The sequence below is a fragment of the Pseudopipra pipra genome, chromosome 12 (genome assembly GCF_036250125.1).
Source record: "Pseudopipra pipra isolate bDixPip1 chromosome 12, bDixPip1.hap1, whole genome shotgun sequence".
Lineage (NCBI taxonomy): Eukaryota > Metazoa > Chordata > Aves > Passeriformes > Pipridae > Pseudopipra > Pseudopipra pipra.
In genome coordinates this window covers 3,650,222-3,675,471 of record NC_087560.1, presented here as the reverse complement: position 1 = coordinate 3,675,471, position 25,250 = coordinate 3,650,222, and the positions used below count along the sequence as shown (strand labels likewise).

Genomic DNA, 25,250 nt, shown 5'->3' with positions numbered 1-25,250 from the left:
CAAGGGATCAAACAATCTGTCTGTAAAACAGTAAAATGCCTTCAAGTCCTTTGGTATTGTCAGGTCATGACAAAAGCTTGGTAAGATGAGAATGATTGGCAGAATGATGTGCACCCATAATTTTTTTAACTCTTGTGTAAAATATACTGAAATCTAAAATAGGGCATAGTCTTCTCAACAAAATGACAAAAAATTTGCCAGTGCAAGCATTCCAACTCATGGAGCTGAATCAGTTGAAAAGAGCAGCCAAAAAGGCAATGTGGAAATACCAGTAAGTTGCCTGAAACGTTTAGCAGCAATGCTCTTCCTTAAAATAACTTGGTACAATTAATTGGTGCTTTTTGTCCTTTCTTTTGCACAGCAGTCTTATCACAGCCTTATCTTTAAGTGAGGAAATGAAGCTCTTTCTGCACCGAGGTTCTGAAGCAGGCTGAGATGGCTGATACTTTATTGCAGAGATTTATTTCTTAATCTGCATTGGAGACTTTGAAGCCTGGTTTTTTAGCAGGCTGATTTAGTTCTTGTTTGATTGAGGAATATACAGAATAGGGCTGCTGTAATTAGAGCTTGGTGGTAGCTTTTGGCAAGCCCTGAGTTATTTGTGCAGTAGCACTGGAGTGAGGACACGATGCATTTTGAGGGAGGGGAAATCAGAACAATGTGCTGATTTGCTTGTGTGGGCTAATATGACTCTTAGAATGAACTCCTTTAAAACTTGGGGGGTTTTTTTAGGAAAAACTGACAGGCTAACCTGGGGTTTCAAATCAATTTAAATTGTCTTGCAAGCTGGAAGTCTCCATTCGATGTGCAAGGCCCTCGCAATTCCCCCTGGTTTGGGGTCAGCAGTTTACAAACAGTGCCTACACCAATGATGTGTGAAATCAATCTTTCAGTCCTCCTGCTGCTGCCTTTGAACAGTTCCATTGCTGACAAAGTGTCAGCCTCGGGATGAGATTATAAAAATTCTAAAGCTTAAAAAAATAGAGAAGACAAAATGTTGATGCTTGGAAGGTTTCTCTGCTCTTGGAATGAGAAAGTTTTGGTCCTGATGTTTTCTGGAGGTGTGTTGCAAGATCCTGAACATGATTGTGTTGGTAGTGTGGTGCTATTGCATAAATATATTGAAGACATTTTGCCAGTCTTTCAAACTGAAGCTACTGAATGAATCAGTCTCCTGGCTGGCTAGTTGCTTGTTAAAGCTCATATTTTGTGAGTTCAGAAATACTTAACATCTTTTATTCTGTGAGTGAATAAGCTGGATTAATTTATATACAACACTTCCTAGTTAGTGAAAAGTCAGTGGCATTAAAGATGTAAGTCCAATGAAGTAGTGGTTATACCTGCCACACAATCTGCTCCTCTTGTTGAAAACAGTTCTTTAAAGCTGAACTATCATGTTTTTTTCACATCCAACTTCTTACCTCCGTTAGTAAAACATGCTTTCTGTTGTTGCTTCAAACATCTGTGACAACTGGTTTATTTTTCCCGTTCAGTGTCCAGTTGTGTTTCATATTAAATAACTCCTTTTTTTTTTCAAAAAATTTGTTTTAGGTGGAGTTTCTTGCATACTGACTCCAGCTATCACGCTTCAGTCTGGCTGTGTATTCAGATATCCCTGTAAAGAGTTGATATCTAAGGAGTTGATATCTCTGAGCCATCTCTCATATTTTGCACTTTTCTTCCAACGCAGCGTGGTCTGAAATATCTGTGAGATATTGTGTATTCTGGCTTGTAGGATTCACTTCCCTGTAGGTGAAGAGTTCGTGTTATGAAAAGTTCTCTCCACGTGGGCCGAAAAATCGCAGGGACCTGGTACAAACTTGGGAAGCGTCGGGGAGCTGATGCTCCCGGGCCTCGGGAGGCACACACAGGATGCCTCCCGCAAAAAACTCATGCTGTGGGAAAGAATAAGAGCAGCTGTTGGAAGTGTCCCAGCGGGTCTGGGACGTGGCCATACAAGGAGCCCTCTCTGCACAAAGCTGCTCTGTCTGGTCCATGTGTTGCATGTGTGTTAAAGTTCACCGGGCTCTTTGTCCGGGTGTCCTCTCTGGGTGCCTTCCATCCCCGAGGTGCCCCAAAGCATCCCTACATATTATTAGAGCGGCAGAAAGGAAGTGGAAAAGAGGGAAAACAGAATATTTCAGCGGTTCTTTGCCAAATCGCGTTTTGGGATTCGTTTCTATTTTAAATACCACAGCGGCTGCCAAGGCTGGCAAACTGCGATCCCCCTTCGGAAGGGGGAGGAGACTTCGGTGCTTCTCTGCGGAGGAGGAACATCATTTTCCTGTTGCTTTGTTTTTACTTTTGGAGCGAACAAAGAAAATCTGCGGGAGAAAAAGTAGAAAAAGCCCCGTTTTTCCAAGCTTTATCCAGAAATTTTACGAAACAATGGGTTTGATTTGCACTTTAAATGTGGTTTCCTGTCTTCTCTCACGTCGTTTGCATACCTTTAAAAATTGTTTGGTTTAACTTTATTTTATAGAAATGTGTCCTTTCCCCAGCTAGTACTGGTTAGGGTATTGTTTCCTTGATTGTTTCCAAGTGCATGTAGGCAAGAAATGATCAAATTTAATCACGAAACAATTGGTCACGTTTGCAAAAAGAAAAACCGATTAAAATCGCCAAAAACCCAGGCTGAACATAGAATAATATCTGTGCTTAAATAACTAAATCCCAGAGTTTAGGAAGATAAGATGACTGAACAGCAGAAAAGAAAAAACTGAGAGCCAAAAATATGAGTTTTCTTCCTGCCTTTGTCATGCCTCACTTGTAGCCTTGGAAACTGAGACAAAGAGGTTAAGAAACTTGCTCATTCTTAAAATGGAGATAAGATACAGTGTGCAGCTTATTTTAGTCTCACTTATTCCTCTGCAGAGTGCTGTTAGTGAGCAGTGCTGGGTTTTTAACTGTATAATCTGTGCAATGAACTTGTTTATTTAGGATTTGAGCCAATGAACCCAAGTTTAGTTGTATCCCTGTGCCTGCCTGTGGGGCTGATGCCTTGTTTTGATCTGTCAGTCTTTGCAGGTTATTTCATCATCTCTTCTGTCAGTCTTTGCAGGTTATTTCTTCATCTCTCCTGTCAGGAGGGTGGTGGGTGTTTTGGTCAAACCAGATGACTCTGGAAGGTGGGATGCTCAGTACCTGCAGTCCATGAGCACAGTGCAGAGGGGATGGTTGGCTCCATGCTTTTCAAACAAGCTCTTGTTTTCCTTCCAGGCATCTAAACCAGGAATTCAAGATTGAGGGATCAAAACACTGGAAAGGGTTCTTGGCAAATTGATCAACTGTGAAATAGTTACGAGCTCTTATTTTTTAAATCCGAAGGTGCCACTTTTTAGTTAAGGTCTGTTCTTAGGGCTTTTGTTTTAGAGCCTCTCTGGACATTCCTGCACTGTTTATATTAATGCAGCTCATTTGTAGGCAGTGCAGACACTTTTAGAAGTTGTAAGACTGTGGAGACATTTAATGGCTGAGGATAAATTGCACAGCTGTGGACACTATTTATACTTTCCTCTATAGAAAAGAGTCTGTATCATGAAATAGGCATAGCTCAATGTTGTGAGTTATTTTTCATGTTTTGGAAAGGGGGATTGCCAGCTCTTAGTTTTACATGTTAAAAAGTCCATAGCATTTCCATACTCTAAGAAGATAAAGTTCATGCTTTATCCATTAAGGAAATAGATATTGAAGAAAGGAGAGACAAGATAGATGGGCTGAAGTGTTTCAAAATGTTAGTAAGGAATTCTAGGAACACTGCAGAAGATTTCTGGGCTGAGAGTAGTTCCTAAGTGTGCAAATGGAAACTGTAAGAATTTAAATATGATAAAAAATAACCAGGACTTGATAGAAGGTGAACAGTAACTCATGCAATAAGTTAGTTGAAAGGTTAAGCATCTGAAACCTCTGCAAAGCACACATCCCTTCCACAAGAAAGAAGTCTCCAAGCCCACAGCTTGAAAGAGAAATTTAAAGCAATTTCCAAGTTATTAAAATATATAAGAAAAAATAATTATAACTTTAATAATTAGATCTCAACCAAGGGACCCAGAAAGGGAGCAAGTTGTTTGTTCTTTGTAGATCTGTTAATGATGGGAATCTTTCAGAAGTCAACTTTAAAGGACAAAAGGACAAACACAATTATAAGATGTGTAAAATGGAAATTAGGCACTGAGACAGAAACTGAATTGCTTCAAAGATGAGAGGCTAGGATAAATTAAGAACCAGCAGATACCATCTTCGAAATACTGGAATCTAATATCTTTGACAATTACTTTGAAAAAAGTTTGCTGAGAGAAACCCTAGGAAATTGCAGGCACTCCATAGTTCTGTGCTCCTGGGTTTTCTGTCTGGCACGTAGACTGTGGATAACTTTGAGTTGCCCCTCAAGATTCCATAAAATTATTCTGTTGTTTAAAATACCTCTGAATGCTTCTACATCCTCTAGAGATTTAGTTGCAACACTGTAGTTTGTTCCCTTTTCTCCCTTAATGCTCTGAAATCCGCAGGCTTGTTCTGTCTCAGATTGTTGTCTGTTATGGGAACCAGGGGATAGGGTTAGTGGGTGAATTATGAAGTAATTTGATCAAGGACTCAGGAGATACGATCTTTCCTCTCTTTTCCTCCCTTGTAATGTCAACACTGTGGTTTTTAGAAAATAATAACTTGCACGTATGCTCTAAAATTCCAGCTTTGGCCCCGACTTGTCCTGAGCTGTTACCACTTTGCTGGGGTTGATCTGATATGGGTTACTGTTTGACAGCTCTTGTCCCTCTAAGAAACTCATTTCCAACTTATGTATTACAGAAGTTTGATCAAAAGATAAAGCTTGAACTAATAAGATGAATAAGTTACTGACATCAAAGAGAAAATGGAATGGTGCAAAGCAAATGAGAGCCTGGAGCACTGATGTATTCACAGAATATTTCTTGTGGGTGACTGTTACTGACCATTGTGTGTGTCTCCTTGCCACTGCTATTTTTAAAACTTAGGCCATTTACTACCAAAAATAAATCCTTTGGTTAATAAAATTTTATTTCAGAATATTTCATATGTTTATACTTTTATTTTTAATTCAGATACTTATGAAGTTCTTAGACCTGCCAGCAACGTTCCTTCAATTCTGTTCAGCTCTGTTAATGCAGACTGATAAATTCTTTCTGTATCCAGTTGGAATCCATGAAAGGGACATTGTCCCTTACCTGTCAGTCATCCCTCAGCTCCAGGTTACTGCCCTGAATCCAAGGTGCAGAACGGAGCTGCAATGCCTCTTACTTGATTTCAGCACACAGTGAAGCAGATTACTTTACTTAGGGATTTAAACATCTGAAATCAAACTTGCTTTACTGTGCACTGAAAGGAGCTTGTACAGTCATTCACTGTGTTCCTGCAGAGAGACAGGAGCTTGAGAAATCACTCATCTGACAAGAGCAAGTTTTTACTTCTTGCCTGGTACCTTCAGCCCACTCACAAGTGAGGTGTTTTTTCTCCCATTCTTCAGATGACTGGTTATGTAAGAAAAGAATATGTGGATGCAGTGGGGAAATCAGTCAACCTGCTTCTTGTCAGTCAACAACCTTCAGTTGTTGGGCTGAGTGACCAGCTGGGCTGTGCCCCGTGTTTGAATGAACCCACAAGGGGCTTCTGGGGCTGGTTGAGAAGAATCCCTTTAATATGTTGCCATCATTTGAATGACACTTTTAGGAGATATTTCCCTGAAACATTTCGATGTGTTTATACACGCATGTCTCTTTCTTTGCATATTTAGCTTTTCCACACTGTGGGTGTCGGTCCAAGAACGCGTGTTTGGGGAGATCCTGGCAGATTGCTGGCTGGCTCCACAGCCTGATGGGGCCCTGCTATGGAAAACCTGCAGCCTCCAGATCCTTCTTAAATTGCACAGTGCTAAGTGATTTGTGATTCCAGTCTGAAAAGCCCTACTGCTACCTTAGACTGCTTGAAAGTGAGACAAACTAATGTTTTTCTTATTGCTGCTGTGTTAGAGAACCACTGTAGGAAACGTGCTGCAAATTTAGCTCATGACTGATGCCTTAAACCCCTAATGGTTTAGGCATCATGACTTAACAGCAACAGCTTCTTAAACCTCCCTGTGCTTCAGATACAGGCACAAAGGTAACTGCATCAGGTCGTAGTGCAGCAGCAGTTGCTTCTGCTTCCTGGGGCGATGGGAGAGATAAGATGCACAAGTGGCAGAGCACGAGCTAATTAAATGTTCTTGAGGTGTCTTTGAGTACATAAATGGTCAGCACTGCCCGGTGGCTCTGTACAAATGCACCAATAGAATAATACAGCTGTAGCTGTGAGGTTCTGGGCTATCACGTTGCAGAACCTTTCGATGATGAGCCCCTTGGTGTTTCTTGGTTTACTTGCTCTGAAACAATAAGTAGGAATATTTGTTTCACTTGTAGGTTTTTAAAACAGTCCTTTTTATTGAATGTACTGAGAGTTGCTCACTCTGTTAAAGGGCTAATATCAAGTGTGCAAAAACCGAAGTGGCAAAATTTAATAAAACTTGGAACTTGCTGGCAAAGGAAGGGATAACACCTCATACTACAGCGGTTTCCCAACCATACTGAAGTTGTGTGTGATGTAGCACTAGTTAAATGTGGACTGCAACATTTCAAATGCAACCATAGCCTGAGCAGTGAGGCTTTTACGTTCCAAAAACTCTTCATCAAAGTAATAAGGTTTTGCAGATCACTTCGTGTAGCCTTGGCTGGTCGATATCTGTGGGGACAAAATAACTTAAATAGACGTGTGTGGGAGGAAATAAGTTCTTAATAAATTTTTTTCATAACTTTTTATTAAATTAAGGAAAATAGAGGTATGATTCTCAAGGGTTTTTTTTAATGGGAATTTTTAAATAAATTTGAATTGAGCGGATATCTCTAATTATATAGAAGTGTAATTAAATATTTGTGATACTGCGAAATCACGCTTTCCATATGCTTACCACAAAGCCAAGCATACTTTCTGTGTTCCTCTTGTGTATTTCTGTTCAGAGATTTGTGGTCAGGGGTAAACAGATGACTTTTGTGTGTGTCCAAGCTCTTGAACCCTGTTTTACCCTCTTCCTGTTGTGCAATCCGTTTTCCCAGGATTTTGTCAGTCACAGCAGAGTAATGTGTATTTACTCCCTTAGCTGGGTTAACATTTACTCCCAGGACTCTTGGGGTATTTTATGATTCCCTTCTGGAAGGCACTTGTAGTGTCATTATGTATAGTCCATCAATATTCTCTGGAACTTCTTTTATGCAAGGTAGAAGGCAATGTGAGAATCGTTTTGAAGAACACATCATGTGGAGAAAACATATTTTTCTCCAGAAGGATTGTGTGGGCGTTTAATACCATCTCAACTCCATGACTTTCATAGGAAAAATTTTAAAGCTGAAGGAATGAGATCTATGCTTTGATTATTACAGTAATATTTGCTGTTAGGGACCCAGACTGGCTAAATCTAGATTAGGAGCCAAGCCCTTCACCAGGGTTTGATAATCCTGATACACTGGTGTTCTGTGATACTGTGGTGGGAATGAAAACCCCCCTGAAGTCTGACCAACCTTTTGCCTGTGTCTGAAAGGAATAAATTATGTTAGGAGTCAGAAACAGATTAAGAAGAGCTTCAATGTGTTACAGTCTGAAGGATCCATAAAAATCAATGTTGCAAGATGGCAGTAAAATTTTCTTACTGCCTTGATGCTGAGCTCCTGCAAGCAGACACGAAATCAAAGAGGAGGAGGAGGATTGTTTTTATGACATGCAACTGTTGCCATGAGATTCTTGGTTGCCATCAGAAAGGTAATTTCACTTAATGGCTCTGATAAACTACCAATTCAGACATACCAAAGCATTGCATTAAAACAGAATTCTGTCCATTCCTGTGCAGCTCTCATCTTCTATCCCAAATAGCTGTTTAGCTATCCAAAGTATCAGAAGCAAGAAAGCAGGTCCTTTCAAGGTTATAGCTCGTCATGCTTGGATAACACGATTCAGAAGTGCCTAAACACAACAAATCAGAATCTGTGAAACGATGCATGGCTTCACGCTCCTGTAGGTTTGAAAAAGTGCATATAGATTTCTTCCATTCCAAAGAGCCCTTGAAGTATGTCAAGTATTTATAGCTTTGGATGTCTCACTTGTGCATGCTACATGCGGGAGTTAATGACTCACACCTTTCCCAAACAATTGAAGTGCTTCCTGAATAGTAGAGAAAACATTCCCTCCTCTGCTCAAGCACTGATTCACATTCTGATTCACATTTGTTTGTTGTCATGTGGCAAACACCATTTGGCATGTTTACTCCCAGGTCTTAATTACCCTGCAGCAGTACTTTTCTCTTTATAGATCTTATTTCCTTTCCTTCTCTCAGCTGTAGCATGAAACAGCACCTAAATTAATCCAAAAATAATGGCTTAGTTCTTCCTCCCTTCACTCCCCAGCTGCAGGCTTCTGCTTCTTCCCGTGACACCAGCACCTGTGGGCCCTCCACTGAACTGCAGTCGAGTTGTTAAAGCAACAGAAAGTTAATCCAGTGAAGAAAAGACACTTTTAGCACTAGGTTTGCAAGTTGGCTCGGATAGGAGGCTTATAAACATCAAAACCAGCCCAAAGGAGGGAGTCACGCTGGCACCAGGAACAGGGTAAGGTGAAGGAATCTGTGCAGTAGCTCTGTGTTTAACATAATGAAAAACAGTAAGCTGTTAATTCTGCTTAACCATAACTTTTGTTAAAGATTTGTGTTGCTTTTTCTCCCTGAAAGAGCTTGTCTGAGTCGGGTGAACACAGGGCTGAGGCGTGTGAGAAGGGGCCAGAAGGGAAGGAAATGGCACTCTGGGTTCTGGCTGTGCCCAGACAGCCTTTCTTTAGCTGTTACCCAGATCTGCACCCTCACACTCCTGAGTAGTGTTTTAGCAGACATCTGGCATAAGCCAGCACAGGTACTCACGTAGCTCTGTCAAGAAATGGATCCCAGAAAAACTGGGAATGAGGTGAGTGCTTCTTTAGCCGAGTTTCTGTTGACCCCACAAGCTCACCCCGTGGCCGTGCAGAGGGATGGCAGCATCACCAAGGATGACTTAGGTCATGCTTTTTTTTTTTCCATCTGCTTATCCCAAATTTGTTGCCCTCTCATGAAACAGGTTCATAGGACTGTGCTGGAAAGCAGGCCATGGAAACCTTGTGGGCTCAGAACCTGGAGCTGTCTGTGGAGCAGCAGATCTGCAGAAGGGTAGCAGCAGGAAGAGCTGGGTGGGGAGATGACAGTGTTCCAAGCTGAGTTTGTCACAGAAGAAAATATTCATTACCCGTACTCTCAGATTGTTTGTCTGCATTTCTGATGCTTTTATTTGAATTAAAAGAAAAGTTGGAGGCGTAGCCAGTAGTTGGTTGTTGAAAAATGCAACGGAACATTTATAGGCTAAACATAGCCTATAGGATGTGGTTAAAATAAAGTTATCTGCAGGACTTGGGCTTAGTGAAGCAGCATGCTTTGAATTTTAAGTCCTGTGTGCTGTTGTAAATGCTGTCTGTTCTTTGCAGAAGAATTTCTAGCAGCTAGATCAGATCTCTCCAAGATGGTCCTCTTTGCATGGGTTGTGTTACTCAATCACCCTTCATTCTATTCATTCCTCTGCCCTTTATTTAAGCCTCTTCCTGTTTTTCCTCCTCCCTCCTATATGCTTGAATGCATATGTATTTCCCTTAATGTACCTCTTCTATTTAAATTTACTGGTGGTACTTATTTGTTTTTCTCCCACACCCAAACAACACAGATTTGCTTCCCCTTTTTGATAATTTTTGCTGTTGATCGATTGCATTGATGTGTTATTTCTGCTTCATTAATTTCACAAGTTAAATATTTTAACAGGTAATCAATACTATAGACAGTTTTGCAAAGCAATTTAGCAAAAACACTGGTAGGAAACCGGCAATCTTCCTCTGCCCAAGTAAACTAATATACAAACCCCAAGTTTCCCCTCCACGTCCCGCACACACGTCTGTCTTCACACACAAATAAAAATATTTGAAATACGATGAGATTCCTGTGGGTTCTTTAAATGAAATGACCTTCTCTTGCTATCCCAGGTTTTAAAAAAATAACCATTCGAAATCCAAACTGCTTTCCCTGAATTATTCTGACTAGGCCACACAGATTGCAGCTTGCATGTCGTAAGGACAGGGAAGGGTTGTGCTGCAGTGGAGCTTATTGGGGAAATGTGGAGTGAAGGCATCCCCAGACTAGATGGATTAGGAGCCTGATGGCTGGGAGCTGTTTCTTTCTGTCATCCTTCTCTACAACATTTGAAAAAGAATTTGAACTAATATCCCTCATACCTCGAAGCTGTGCCTTCAGAGAGCCATTCTGTTCACTGCTCTCGTTGCACAGAGGCTACATTTATTTTATAATCAAGTGTTGTTAATGCAAGGAAAAACATCTGCTTCTTAATGCTGGAAAATGAGCAGAATTTGTCTTGTGAGTGCATAGCAAGTGGTGCTGCAGTTCTGGAAAAATCATTAGGTTTTGGGAGTTTAAAATAATTCAAAATTTTAGGAGTTTCATCTTTGTGGAATTAAGAATTTAGCAGAAAAGGTTGGTTTATTTTTAGAAACTGAGAAGACTGCTTGTTGGGGTACCTTTTGACTTGTTCTTTGCTGCTGCCTACAAACAAATGTAAAACTTATCAAGGTGTAATTGCTGTTTCCAAAATCAGTCTTTCTCACAGGCTGCATTGTCCATCAGATATCTTGGATTATCTTTGTAATCCTTGGAGTGGCTCATTTTTCACAAGTGAGGTTGTAACTCCTTGCAGTCCGTGGTTGTTCTTGCTGGGTTTGCATTATTAATGAAAATCAGAATGAAAAGCCTGTCTGCCACTTCCAGGTTTTCATAGAAGGAGCTTTGCCTCCAAAACACTTTGGCAGGATTATTTAGTGATTTCATTCTGATGTGTCAAATATATTCACATATCAACAAACAACATTGGCTATGATAGTAAATATTTGTTTATATAATGCATTGCAGTGGTGGTTGTATTTTGGTGACTTGCTGTTCTTTTCCTTCCCTTCCTTGGTTGTTAGATGTGCAGAAATAGAAATGGATTGTCCTTTATCCATATACTGAGAACTTCAGTTACCACCTCCCTCCAGGTGCTAAATTGTCATTTTCCAACAATTCAGCTTGGCTAATATGGGAGATGGACTCTGGATCTGTTATCCTAAGGACTCAGTCCAAACTCAGAGCCACAATAACAATGACCCTCCTGGTATTCTGTGTCTCTGCATCCTTTGTGAGATGTGGGGACTGCATCCTTTTTGTGAGAGGCTGGGGAAAAAAAGGGGAAAATTTCTCCCCAGGAGAGTTTCTTTAGGAACTAGCTGCTGGTTTTGGATTTTGTCCAGAGAACTATTCAAACCTGACCTTCAAAACTGAAAGCCAACTATTAACATGTATTCAAGAGACTAGTTGTTGCCAGGCTAGGAAAATTACTTCAGTTTTTCTATTCAGGGTGAAAAAAACACAAACCCAAAACTGAAGTGACCAATTTAAAACAATATGAGCATTTTTTCTTGTGACTTTCACTGTGTATGTGCAAGAGGGAGGAATTAATGAGGTGATTTGATGAGAATTTTTCAGTTATGTGATCTGTAAATTAACCAATTATTCTTCTACAGATTGATTATATTCTAAATAAACTGCAGTGATTCAAAATATACCCCAGCTTCTTGTGAAATCTTGAAATAATCCTTGCAAGAAATGTGCTGTTGGACCAGACTGCCTAATTGACTTGGTGTTTGATAGCCACATATCAAATGTAAATAAATATTTTATAGTTATGGATCAGTTATTCAATGCATTCTACAGTAATGGATCTGGTATCTGTTCAGATGGAGCTTTTATGCTGTTGATTTTATTTTGGGCACTTACAGGGAAATGGAAGCACTTGAGGTCACTGGAAAATTTTCAGTGTTAGGGTGGAAAGTTAAGACTTAGGGGGAGATGCAGGTCTGTTCATGCTGGGAATGGGTGGATAGAATGAAGTGAAAGTGTCAGTTTTATGACCAAAATGATTGACAAAAGTGCATTAATTTTCCTGAGCTACTTTACACTTTACTTACACTTCATTCCTCCTTTTTTTTTTTTTCCCAGGAGAGTTGAAATATATTTTGTTGACCCTGTTAACTTTGAGCTGTTTAGTGTGATGGTATCACTCGGTGTAAGCACAACACTGAAAAAAGCTGGAATATCTAATTTATTAGAAAATAAGCTTTTACTCCTCTCAGTTTGGGCAGAAAACAAGTTCTTGGGAAACTGGGATTTATGGGGATTTTAACAATCTCTGAGTAGAGGAGGGAGCTTAGTTTCCAATACACTTCACGTTTGGTTCCTCATTTCATCTCTGCCAAAGACAGGACTTGAACTCCATCAAACCTTCCTCAGCTGCCTTTGTTCTTTCTGCTTTACTAGACAGTACATTTACTTTTTTTCAAAATTTGCAGATTTTTAAGACATATTTGTAGTTCTAACCTTCCTTTTATTTGTTTGGCAGTTGTTAAGGGAGGACACGTAGCAACAAACTTCATTTTCTTAGAATACCAGTATGGACATGTGGTTTATGGGAAATTAGTACAACGAAGCAAGTCTTAGAATTTGCTGAGATTATGTTGTTATACCATGCCCAACTCGAGTTTTTACCTAAGAATTATTGTAATTATGGAGGAGTGTTTCTCTAAATGTGTTTCCACGATCAGAAATAACTTATAAAAAAAAAAAGATTCAATTACATGCTAGGAAATTAGAGTTGCCTCTTGTATATAATATTAAGTAATATTAGAAGCATGAAGCTGTTTACAAGTGGCCTCCCAGAGGTCCTGAGCTGTGGCTCAGCACATGCAGGCCCCTGATAGCTCCAAGCTGATCTTTGGCAGGATTGCCCAGGGGAGGGATCTGAGCAGCATCAGCACTTGTGCAGATGTCACCAAGCTGAACCAAGTTCCCAATCTGTCTGGAAATTTCCTTGTGTGGGGGATTAGTTTCCAGCCAGATTAGGAAGCACATCTATCCATCTGATTATACAACCCATGAGCACTTTCATCAGCTGCAGCTGCCAAAGAAGTGGCAGGATAGTCCCTTTGACCAAAAGTGCAGATTTTTATCTTCTTACACAGGTTGTAAATCTGCACCTTAAGAAATATTTTGTTAACGTGCTCACAGGCTTAGCTGCTTCTGTACTGTTTAAAGAGGAAAGCAAAGCTCCAAAAGCTTGGCCTTAAACATTTTGTAAGTAAATTTATTACTGAATAACTTTGGATGTTTTGGAGCAGAACAGCTTGAAACGTATTTTGTACCTCAGCAAGCTAAAAAAGGCTCTATTGCTCATAATGTTTTTACACTGCTGTATTCATACTGCATAACTTTTGCCCAATTTTTAACTTCAGATTACAAGTTTGATACAGATCTAAAGATGTGTAAAATACTGGAATTAGAGGTGTCAGTGCAACACAGTGAGCTGAAATACAGTGAATTAAACTGTGGTTTTGTTTTAGGCTTCCTTTTTTTTTTTTTTAGTTAGATGCTTATGCCTTAAGATCTAATCTGTCATTCTAGATTCTTCACTTCCATTTCAGTTGATTTCTCAGGTTCATCTTGGAGGACTTATCTTAGAGAGGGCATGGGAAGGGAGGTGACGAGATGCTGGTGATAGTGGCACCACTCCAGGAGCTGCGAGGCTGTTTTCCTGGTTTGTAAATTTTCAAGCTCAGTTGTTTTTTTTTTTAAATGGCATTGGTTTCTGTTCCTCGTTCCTTTGGAAAGTGCTGCTTAGGCTGGGCTGGCACAGGGTGGGTTTGGCTCAGCTCTTTCCACTGCCTGGCATTTCTTCCTGCCATGGCACGCTCAGGTCCCAGCATTCGCTCGCTGCACTGAATAACTGAGATGATGAAGGTGCTGAGCACTGGCTCCATCAGGAAGTGTATTAGATATTCCAGTATGCTTTGGGGCAGGGCTGTAGGCATATTGCTGTGTGCCTGGTTAAAAAAATAAAAAGGTTTCTTGCCACCAAGACACACTAGAAACTTTGACAGGTTGGGTCCTTTTGTTTCTCAGTTTCTTGCTTATTGTTCCCTGTGCAATGACCTTGTATAGTTTCAATGTGCAAAACACTGTCTTGTCCTGTTGAATGTCATTTGGTGTTTTTCACCAAATGGAGGTTACTACAAAGACATTTTTAAAATGTTTAAGCTACAGCAGGTAATTAATCTTTTCTTAATAATACTGTTTGTATTCTCAAGGCCCTTTGAGAAAAGCTATCCAGGGGTGTTGAGTAGATGATACAACTGTGATAATGAGGAGTTTGCTTTGATGGACCTAATTGTGAAATAATTTTTGCCCAGTACATTTTCCCTCTGAAGTAGTTGTTCTTCAGGATGATTTGTTTTTTCTTTGGATGAGATACTCTTAGTCAAAAGTGTCCTGTGGACCATGTCCACCTGCAGTCTGCTTTGCCATCAGCTGCTGTCCTCAGCAGCCAGCAAGTCACACTTGAGGGAGCATATTTCAGGTATTATCTCATGCACAGAGTCTCCAGCCTGTGCTCAGGCAGGAGCTTGAACACAGTAATTACACCCTTGTTTTGGGCCTCAAGTGAGCATTTGTGCTAGGAAAGGAGCAGATAAAAATTGAGCATCTTTCTTAGGTACAATACTTTTTTAATTTTAATATTTTAGCAGAATAATCATTTAGGTTAATGTTTGAACACTGATGGTTTGAATGCTCAGGAAAGGTGTGTGGCTTCATGTTGTGCAGGAGGGTGAGGGATGTGGTGTAGTTCTCCTTCCCTTAAAAATACCTGTACAGGATTTCCCTTTGTGCAGATTCCACATCCACAGAGAAATAAATGACTGCTGTGTGGAGAGATGAGGATTTAAACAAAATATTGGTAGCTTATTAAAAATCTCCTCTGCAGAGGGGTAGCAGTTTTATGTTTCAGTAAGATTTTTAGGTTGTTGGCTGCTGCAGTACTTATTCTTACTGTGAAAGTGTGGAGAAAATGCTGCTGAATTGTGACAGTGTAGCCCAGTTTTTTAAGGATGCCCTGCTTAAGGGAATATTCATAGGGCTTAATAATGTATTATTCAGCTTTAAGGTTTATTTGTGGAGATTTGAATTCAGGAAATGGCATTGTTATGCAAGAACTGGAGCAGCTAAAAGGAAAGGAGATTAATATGCTAAGATTTGGAAGGAGAAGCTGGGGTTGGAGGATTATGTTAGCTCAGGCACTGATTTTCATATTTAACTAAGAAACTTTCTGTAAAACTTTTTTTTTTTTTCCCCTTTGGAGCAGAGTAGGTATTCAGGATTGAAAAGATGTTATTGCTGTATAGAAACTGAAGATGTTTCTAATCCTTGTGCAGAACTTTTCCCACTGATTCAGGAGATCTGCTCCACTGTAGGCCTTTCTTTCCAGGGACTCATTAAAATGAACACACAAGTAGCATCAGATCATTTTTATTCAGCTATGTTATTAACAAAATAGAAAGCTGGAGTGATTAAGCCATGAAACTGTAACTGTCCCTGGGGAACAGCTCAACAATTGTGCCTCAGAATGTTTCCTACTTGATTTCGGTGCTTGCTTTCAGCAGAGGACAGAGGTAGAAGTCCAGAGATGAGCTCGTGTGTGTCTACAGATAAAAAGAGTGGCATTTGCAGAGGAGCTTACATTGTGTTATGTTTAAAATTGGGAATTTAACATCAGGGGTTTTTTTATAAAGATGATATATATTTTAGAGATTTCATTTTGATGGTATATACAGTAACTGCAAATCATAAAAAATGTCAAAGTAAGGTTTCATGCCATAAATTATGTCACAAAATACTGTACAAAATTCCAGTATAAAAATCCCTGGTATCTCCTATATCACTTTCTCTTCCTATGGAAAAAAGCATAACATTACAGCTTTGATATTATGTTAGTTTTTCACTGGGGGAGAAAAATCTCTTTGAACAGAAGAATGAGTTGTAAAGGAGTAAGACTGGAGAAAATTAATCTATAGTGATGAAGTAACTTAAGATCCTCAGGGAATACATACCTTGCCCTGTTAAAAAAAAATAAATAAAATCCCTGTGGTTTCAGAAAGGGAAATAAAGATGGTCAATGTCTTAATGAAGGAAGTGCCTAATAAAATGTTAGTATTGAAAAATACTGGCCTGAAAGCCAGTTGAAAGATTAGTTTGTGTGTGTAATCTGTATTACCTGTCTATGACAAAACCTGGGGCTCTTCATGGATAACTTATGTCCTGTATTCTGTGTGCACCTTGGGAGTTAATGTTTCTGTGCTGTAACTTCCAGGAAAATAAATGTGCATTGTGAATGCTGTGTCCCACTGCAGTTGGACTGAAAGGGGCTTTCTGGCACTCTCAACTGGGCAGGTCCTGGAGCCCTTTGTAATTTATCCAGCACATCTTGGAGCCTTCAAAGCACCCGAGATGTCGAGCTGTGCATTTGGTGTGTGGTCTGGAGGCAAAATGTCCTGACTCTTATGAATGAGAAAGTTGTTGGAAAACTTTTGAGTGCCTGGGGAGAGGAGCACATGTGAAAAACAAGGTTCCCAACTGCACAAATTCCTGCTGAGCAGTGTCAGGCTGGGAAGGGGAAAGGTGAGATACTCTGGAGCACAGTTACACTCCATTCTGGATAAGCATATGGGGTATTTGTGTTTCTTGACTGCACATACCACAAAATACCTGGTGTTTGTGGCCCATCATTGTGTGTTAGGAAGTGCCTGACAGGAGTGTGTTGTCTTTTTTAAGACTTTAAATTCAAAACTTGATAATGGAACATGCAAATAAAATTTACTGAGGACAGAGACTTCGAGGTAGAAACCTCAAAACTTTGGGAAATACTGATGTAGAAAATTCTGAATAGCATTCACAGGCACAAATGTGAATCTTTAAAGTGCTAACACAGATAATCTCTAATTTGCAGGTAGCAAATCTTCAAAGATCTGTGGAAAAAACAAATGGGGAAAGGCAGCTCATCTTAGTAGTCTAATTTAAAAAAGGAATATTTCTGTGCCATACCTTGGACAATTGTCATTCCAGAAAAAGCAACAGTAATTTTCACTCATTCATTTTCAAACTTTGCTACCATTAAAGAATACTTCTTGGTTTTCTGCTGTTCCTCCTTTAGAAGTGTTTGTTGCTCTTGGCAGGTGAGTACACTAGAAAGCTCAGGATGGTTTGGTTATTTTGGAGGAGCTGGAGCTGTTTGAGAAGATAGGAATTTCTGTTTAGAATGGAAAAGTGATCCTAATGGTCTCTTTGGAGACTGAATGGTCTCTCAAAAATTCTTTTGCTTCTGTATATTAGAAAAGCACTTTTCTGTGGAAAAAAAAGGTTTGTATGTTGGAATTGAAATACTGAACCAGTGAATACGTGTCCAGATAAATTCCACTAGTACTGTTTTCAGTTTTGATTAAAAGTAATCCTAAAGATTTCTTAGTGTTCACAATGCCAGGGTTAATCTGGCAATACTTGCTTTTCTCACAGTGTTTATACTCCATCCACTGTACACCCTAATTCTGTATATCCATCTGTCCGTGAGGTGGGACAGGGTGAGTGTCCCTGAGCATCAGCAGCACTGTCAGGACACTGATCCCAGCCTCTGTCACACTGCAAATCATCCAGAGCTGGATCAGGGCAGGAGGCACTTGAAACTAGCAGCTACACTTCAGCTTTTCCATCCAAATTGTTGCTTTTAAAGACAATGAGGAATGGAGGTTAGTAACCTTTTCTTTTAAAATAGGAATAATGTTTAATTGGACAGGACTGGTTGGGTCAGGGAGTGATATTTATAGGCTGAGGCATTGTTGTGTTGGTCTGACAAATTAATATGTGAAAATTTTTATTTTTAAGTTTTTATGCATAAATGAACTTGATATAACCTCACGAAAGCCAGAAGGAAAAACTGTATTTCTTAACATGACTTCTTTTGATTTTCCTTCCATGGACATATGCTGCTAATATTTAATTTTCAACATGTCCTAGATCATACCCTGAAATAATAATTTTACCCCATCAGATCACCTTTCTTTTAAGATGTGGGGTTTTTTGACTGCCTGGAATTAGTTGGTCTGAATTTAGTTAGGTTTAAGCATTAAGGATACACTCTAGTAGCAAAGCAAAATCTGAAAAGATACCATGTATTTATTAAACTTTGTGTGCTGTTTCAAAAGAATATGCAACCCAAAACCTCAGTACAAACTCTGTTTATGGGAAGATAATAATTTTTCTTTTGATTATCTGTATCAGTACTGCCTATTTATGGAATTTATAGTTATCCCTTGTTTTAATTCATGGTTCTTCTGGTTTTTAATTTTAAGTAACGTTTTTTCTCCTTGTAGTCCCAAAATGTTATCAAATAGCCTGATCAGTTGAACACTCCCTGTATTATGGCACACTGTGTAAAAGCCTCAAGTGGAAGGTAAATCTGAGTGTGGTAAGAGAGAACTTTAGGAAAGAACAAGTGTCAGACACACTTAGCTTTGACAAGGCAGCACAGTGCTCTGGTTCACTGCTTGTAATGGGAACTGGTGTGAGTAAAGGGACATTTTATAAAAAGGAAATTGTAATTAAGGAAATAGCATGTTCCTTAATTACTGTCATTTCAGCATGATCTACAGTGAAATGGTGGTTTATGTCCTGCTTTTTGTAGGATTGTGACAGGCATGGGCTCCAGGGCACATCTGTTTTTTAAGCATTTTTAACATGTAGTAGTTCTGCCTGTTGATTTCACAGGTGGAAGGCAGAGCTCCCTAGTCATGTAGATAAGGAAGGGAAGGTACAATAGCTCATATGCAGCATCTGGGGGAAAAAAAAAATCTCTTCCAAGCCCCATATGATTAATGTAAATGGAGTGAGAAATGAGGTGGAGCACCTAAAGCTCCCCGGCTCCTTTTCCTGCTTAACAAAGCCGGGGAAGAGCTCAGGACATTCTCCTTTCCCACAGAGCATGACTACTCCAGCATTTAGATTATCTCCTTTAGGAGGACTTCAAAACCAAGGATGGGATGAGATACAAGAGGAGATCTAATTAGATCACTTCCCTCTGTAGGCAGACCCTTGTTGCCAGTGAGTGTTTGTGCAGAGAGAAAGGCAGATTCGTAGCAAGAAAACCAAGCAACTTGTGTGTTAGGGTTGTTTTTGTTGGTTGTTTTGTTGGCAAATCTGGCCATCACAAGTAGACCTAAGTATTGCATAATAATAATTCCTTTCCAGATACTCTTACCAATCAATCCCAGTGTTGCCCTGTGCAACTAATGCCTGGTGGGAATATGGATCACCTGCTTGGCCAAGTACAGAACTGAGTGTTTAGTCCCAGGACAAGACCACAGGCTGTCTTTCCCTCTCTTCTGGTTCTCTGTGTTGTGCTGCCAAAGTGAGTATTTGATGTTGGATGTGAATTCTGTCCCTGGGCACACCTGACATTTGCAGAGGGCTGGTGTTTTATTCGATGCACAACCAGACCGGACTGGTTTTGTCTACTTAAAATAGCAAATTCTAAAGATCTTTAGCTTTGGCCATATTGAATAATTTTCAAACCTTTTTGATCTAATTTTCAGCAGTACCTCAGTTCCTTGAGGTTCCTGATGTTTTGTCTCTAATAATGTGGGCTTTTTAAGATGGATGGTTCTTTGGCTGACAGGTTATTCCACGGAAGAACATTCGGAGAGTATTTATTGACCGATGGATCCTAATGGCTTCTGAAATGCTGTACCTCAGTTTAGGTTGGAAATCTGAGTAGATATCACATTCTTCTCGTTTGTCTTTTGGGAGAAGATTAATGAGCCTTGTAAATTATTAAGGGCTGTGCTCTCATCTTCCAGACCTGATTTCTCTGAATAGGCACTGTGTGCTCAAGCTGCTCATTAGTGGGTGGACTGATGGCTGACTGTATGTATTATTGATGACTTGGTGGGAATTTCCTGTCTGGAGAAGGGTGGCAGGCTGATAGAAATGCTTGGCATGGAAAGGTGATGTTAAAAGGTTTGGCATGCTGTGCATTTGTTTTGGAAAGTGTGGGTGTTTGGGCTTATGCCGTGGGGTCCCCAGCATGGAAAGTTGTCACTGGGAAGTAGATGGAATCTTGTCTTGTACCCCTCTCACTGCTCTTAGACCCGTGAGATATTTTGTTATAACTGATGTTATCTGAAGCATATTCTTGTAAAAGCAATACACATTTTATTTAACATGTCTTCATAAATATATTGCAATTTCTACCACTGTTTTACCACACAAAAATGGGCTGTTAAGCAAAGCTAAAGCAATGAAGCAGAAAAGAGTCCTGGAGTTGAGTTTGGCTACTGTAGTATCCTAGATATTATCAAAACCAGCTTCAAAGTGTTACTGCCAGCCATCAGGCTGTTATCCTGCCTGAACTCACCATCCTTGAAGTTTGAATCTGCTCTTAAAGATCTAGGGAGACAAAATTTCATTATTCTGTATCCCATTAAGAGAATATATTACTAGTATATGTAGGATAACTTTTCTGCTAATGTACAGATTTAAAATGTTTCAGGGGCATAAATCAATGCCTTAAAATGAAACCCGAAGCTCAGAGTGCCCATTTCCTTTAAGACACGGCTCGTTCAGATTGATTAATGACTCTTGGGGGTATAAATATATAAATATATAAATCTCCACTTAGGCCTGTCTAAATCTGGATTGCCACAACCTTATTGTGTGACATCTTCTGTGTCACTCCTACTCCTTGTGGTGGCACTTGCATGGTTTCCAGCTCAATCAGCTCCCTGAGCTGCTCTGCATGGGATTGTGGGACTATCCATGTGCACACACAGGATGGGGCAGAGGCTCAGAAGCCAGTGACAAGGGCAGGGCCGTGCCAGCCCAGGTTTAGATTGATTTAAAGGGCTGTAGATACAACACCCTTTTGAAACATCACTCGTTTGGAATATATTATCTTCAACTTTCCGCTGAGCCTGGAAGTTTCTAGTTGAAATGGATTTTAGATTAAAGCAGAGAATTTGCAAAACAATAGGAGAGAGAAAAATGGTAGCATGAGTCATAAGCATGGGACCTTCCCCCACTGTCTGCTTAGAAGTGCTGAGATTCCGAGGATTAGTTAACAGCAGAACTGTAGTTTCCAGCATGCAATCAGCTGTTATGTCCATTGTGCTTTCAGTTTGTTGGAATAAAAGAACCACATTAGTCATCAAAACTTAGTGTTAGCATAAAACTCTGTAGTTTATGACAACTATTTTTGGACAGCACAGTTTAGATGGGGTGTTAAACGCTGATGTTTGTTAAAAGTTTATTGGTTTTATATGTTGGCAAAGGGGTCATAGGAGTCTAATAGTGGCCTATTGTAGCACTAACCTAAATGTGGCATTTGGGTTGGTCTGTCTCTTTTTTTTTGTCAGGATATTTATCACTGAGAAGCACAGCAGTCAGATGTGTTCTGCAAAGCTTTGAGATTGCGATGATGGACAAATATCTTACTGGAGTAATTTTAGTCGAACTTTAAATGGGACTGTAAAGGATTTCTGCCTAGATTTATTGCTGGATCACTTCCTAAGCCTACAGTAATTTGTCTGTGTTCCCTGTGGGCACACAGAGCTCAGGGGCAGTTGGCCACACAGCCTTTCTCAGAAGCAGGGAGCTGTGGGAATGTTCACCTTCCGAGCTAACGGGCTCCGGAGGATTGGGAAGGGTTTTTGTGCTGGGGTTCCAGGTGTCTGTCTGTCCCCACCCCCCTGCCTGGTGGACTGCAGCAGTCACTGGGAACTTGGAAAACCCTTCCATTCATGGGCCTTGACGCCTGCTGGTGTGGAACAGCCTCAGATCACAAGTTCTGTGCTTGCTGGAGCAACTGCCAAGATGTTGCTCAGCTCCTCTGTAGCTCATCCAGAAGCACTTTGGCATCCTCGAGAACATACTTGCAAACACCAAAGCATATTGTCTTCAGAAATGAAATACTGAATTCCACATCCATCCCCATCTTTTACCAAAGCCACTTTTTATTCTAAACTAAGGCATTTTCTTAACTCTTGTGTTTAACCAAATTGCTATTTCTTTTCATGAATTTGCTTAATGATACCATTCAATAATGGCATTATTGAAAAACAAGATATTTCTTTCTGTATGGTTGGGAGGATAATATGGCCAAACTTGGAATTTAACAAAATCTGGAAATGTTTTTCAGCATTCAGTAGTAAATCATTAGTTTGGGCAACTTTACATGGCACTGTTCTGAAGGTTTTGATAGGAAATACTGTATTTGCATTGGCAAAATGAAGTGTGTTGAAATTTTTCTATGGAACTTGGAATTTTTGTGACTTGTGGAATGCTTAAAAGCTGTCATCTCAAGTTTGAACCACTTAAATGCTACTCTGAACCCGCTGCCTACTCATCATTGCCATATCCTTCCCTCATTTGTAGGTTAAGGCTCCTCTTTCCCATCTTTTAATGTTTCTGTAGCTTATCTCATGTGGAGAACAGAAAGCAAGTTAAAGCTGGGATTTGCATCTACAGTGGCACTGCAGTCCAGGAAAGCTCCACTTCTGTCCTTTCCTGGCCATTCATTCCCACTCTGTGCTGCCTCCTGTGCTGTGCCAGCACACACCCACGTGGGGAACCCAACCAGGGAAGTGATTCAGCTGGAGAAGCAAAACCCTGCAAAAATACCAACTGCCAGCATAAAGCCATGAGGTCTTGAGTGGTTGTGCTGGCTTGGGAACAAACAGCTGCAGGGGGAAAGGTAGGAGTTGTTTAAGTTTGTTCTTCTGCTGGAAAAAGTTATAATGGAGCCGCAGCCTAAAAATCAAGGTTTTACCTAAAAGTAACTGATGTGTAAATGGGGCACACAAAATAAGACAGACCACAAACATGATCAGGGTGTTTGTTTCAGATCTTTGTGTTGACTTAGCCCAGGTCAGGTTAAATTAGGTTAAATGAAATCAACACAGTATTCTTGGGTAAAGAAAGCATTCCCATGCTAGTGATGCTGATGGGGCTCAGGCAAACTCCTTGATTGCTGAAGTCCACTGCAGTGAGGCTTCCTGGTGCAGTTCCTGTGAGCCAGTGGGTTTGCAGGTTGCAGCCTCTTCGAGGGGCACTGCAGATACTTGAGCTGCAGGTGTTGGTCACTTTGTGCAGCCCATGTGTGGGGGGACCGGCCTGCTGAGCCACACCAGCAGTTCCTCAGTGTTCATGTGCACATTGCTCCACTGACTCAGCTTTGGGTCTGTCAGGGCAAATGAGGAGGAGAAGGATTCCTCATGGGTCAAGTATTCCACTTGGTTTCATACTTATTTTTCTTTAATGCTAGAGACAAACACAACTAAAATGTGTATGTGTGTGTGTACTACTGTGGCTTGAAGGTAGCAGTGATCCAGTTGGAACAGAGTATCCTCAAAGTGAAGTTCTCTACAAAGACAATCCAGTCTAGAACTTGCTGCTGCTAAAGAAGTTCCTGAGCACTCTGCCCTTCCCCTTCCTCCCCACCCACCTTGGTGCTGCCACCTCAGATCTTTGTCAGCTGGTTTAACTCAGCAGCACACAAACCTGGCGAGAACAGAGAGTGTTCTGCTGTGTTAGGGAGTGGATGGGCACAGAAGAGGAAGCAAAAGGGCCTGGCTGACAGCAAAGGCAGGGAAAGGAGTGAATCCTGTCTTTCATCTCCAGGGACAGCCTTGTGTAACTTCACTCTTAATGAAAGAGGTGATGCAGATAAGGAGCACTGCCTGTAGCATTAACACTGTGTACGTGTGCAGTGCTCACTGCAGTGCCCTGGTGTGGGCCTTGCTGCAAAGGCTGACTTCTGTGCTGTCACCTGTGACAAGCCTGAAGTTACTGGAATTAAGTAATTTTCATATGATAATTAATGGTGAGAACTAGAAAAAAGTTGTTAGGGAGTATATTGCACTGAGGAGGAACCCAATTAAGGTTGCATTCAACTTGTCAGAGGAGAGAAAGCAAGCCAAGATGCACAGTTACATTGGAAACCCTCTGAAATCCAGATAACCAGTGAAATCCAGAAGAAGGGTGCTCAGTTTGAGTTTTTGCTGAATACCAGGATAGAGGAAGAAGATTAGAACACTCCTTTTCCCTTCTTTCTGCTTGTCTGATGATTCAGTTCACTGTTGGGCAGGCTGCTCTAGCACAGGAGAGGAAGAAGTCTCCTCATGGATATCTTATAGAGCAACTTTAATATGCATACACAGATTTTTAATTCATAATTACTGTCTTCCTCAAAGATAAGGGAATAATCAGTTTGAATCCCTTACATAATCACCTCCAAATTTCTCCTATTATAAAGGGAAAGAGGATTTATGTTTACCTTAGTGTACATTTCTAAATATTTTTGCATGTTAAACAGCTATTTTCACGAAGGTATGTGCTTTTTTGTCTGTAGAAACTTGGTGTAATGCTCAAAATTCCGTGTGGAAACAGGTCTGAATCTAAAAGGGAATAATGGAAATGACTCTGAGCCATATTTGGGCAGCCAGGAAGGTAATGCCTGTGTCAGAGAAGATAAAGGGAAGGGAGATTGCATGAAACCCATCAGGACTGTTAAGCTGCAGTGATGCAAAGCCATTGGTGTTTTAAATAATGGTTAAAATAAATTCCTGTCGGGTAGTGCTGGACTATTTGAAATTCCCCTAGGTTTAAATAAAAAGGGAGAGGGAATTTTAACCAGCTCATTTGATAGAAAAATGACCTGCAGATGGGGTTTGAGAGAATAATAGGCAACAGATTACAGTGGGAAAATTGTGGCAGAGCATCAGACTTTGATGGGTTTATGCAGAATGGGCAGTGGGGAGATGGGAAGAATCTCCACTGCAAACTGCCATTATACACTCCTTTTATTTGCACTGGCTGCCCATGGACTGTAGCTGTTCATAGCAGCATTAAGTTTATGAAGTCACATATGCTGAAAAGTTTTAAAATATTAGAAATGCTATATGATGTGCAAATAGAAGTGGGTTTTTCTTCTGTTTATGTGCCTGTTTTCAAGAACAGTTGTATGTGGGAAAGCTTATATTTCTTCCAGTCTTGACCTGCTTTGATCTAGGGCAAATACCCTTTCCCTGGTTCCCAGTGTCCTGAAATGTCATTAGTAAATATTGGGTTTTATCAACACTTCGAATAGTCCACTGAAAATGCAAACATGGATTTTTTTTTTCCCCCCAAAAACCCTTCATAACTGTGCCAGATT

The 25,250-nt window shown here is 40.3% G+C and overlaps 1 protein-coding gene across 7 annotated transcripts in view; it reads left to right on the top strand.

Annotated features, from left to right (window-relative positions):
* The window catches only part of PEAK1 (pseudopodium enriched atypical kinase 1), a 106,403-nt gene that overhangs the window by 11,625 nt on the left and 69,528 nt on the right, over window positions 1-25,250 (top strand). Inside the window, exon 1 of one of the 7 annotated variants that reach the window (XM_064668454.1) lies at window positions 8,460-8,660. The exons of 5 other annotated variants lie outside the window; for them this stretch is intronic. The gene's annotated coding sequence lies outside the window, so the exon portion shown is untranslated. Of the gene's footprint in view, window positions 1-8,459; window positions 8,661-19,329; window positions 19,452-25,250 lie in introns of those variants that run through there. One more of the 7 variants, XM_064668455.1, reaches the window with a different exon arrangement.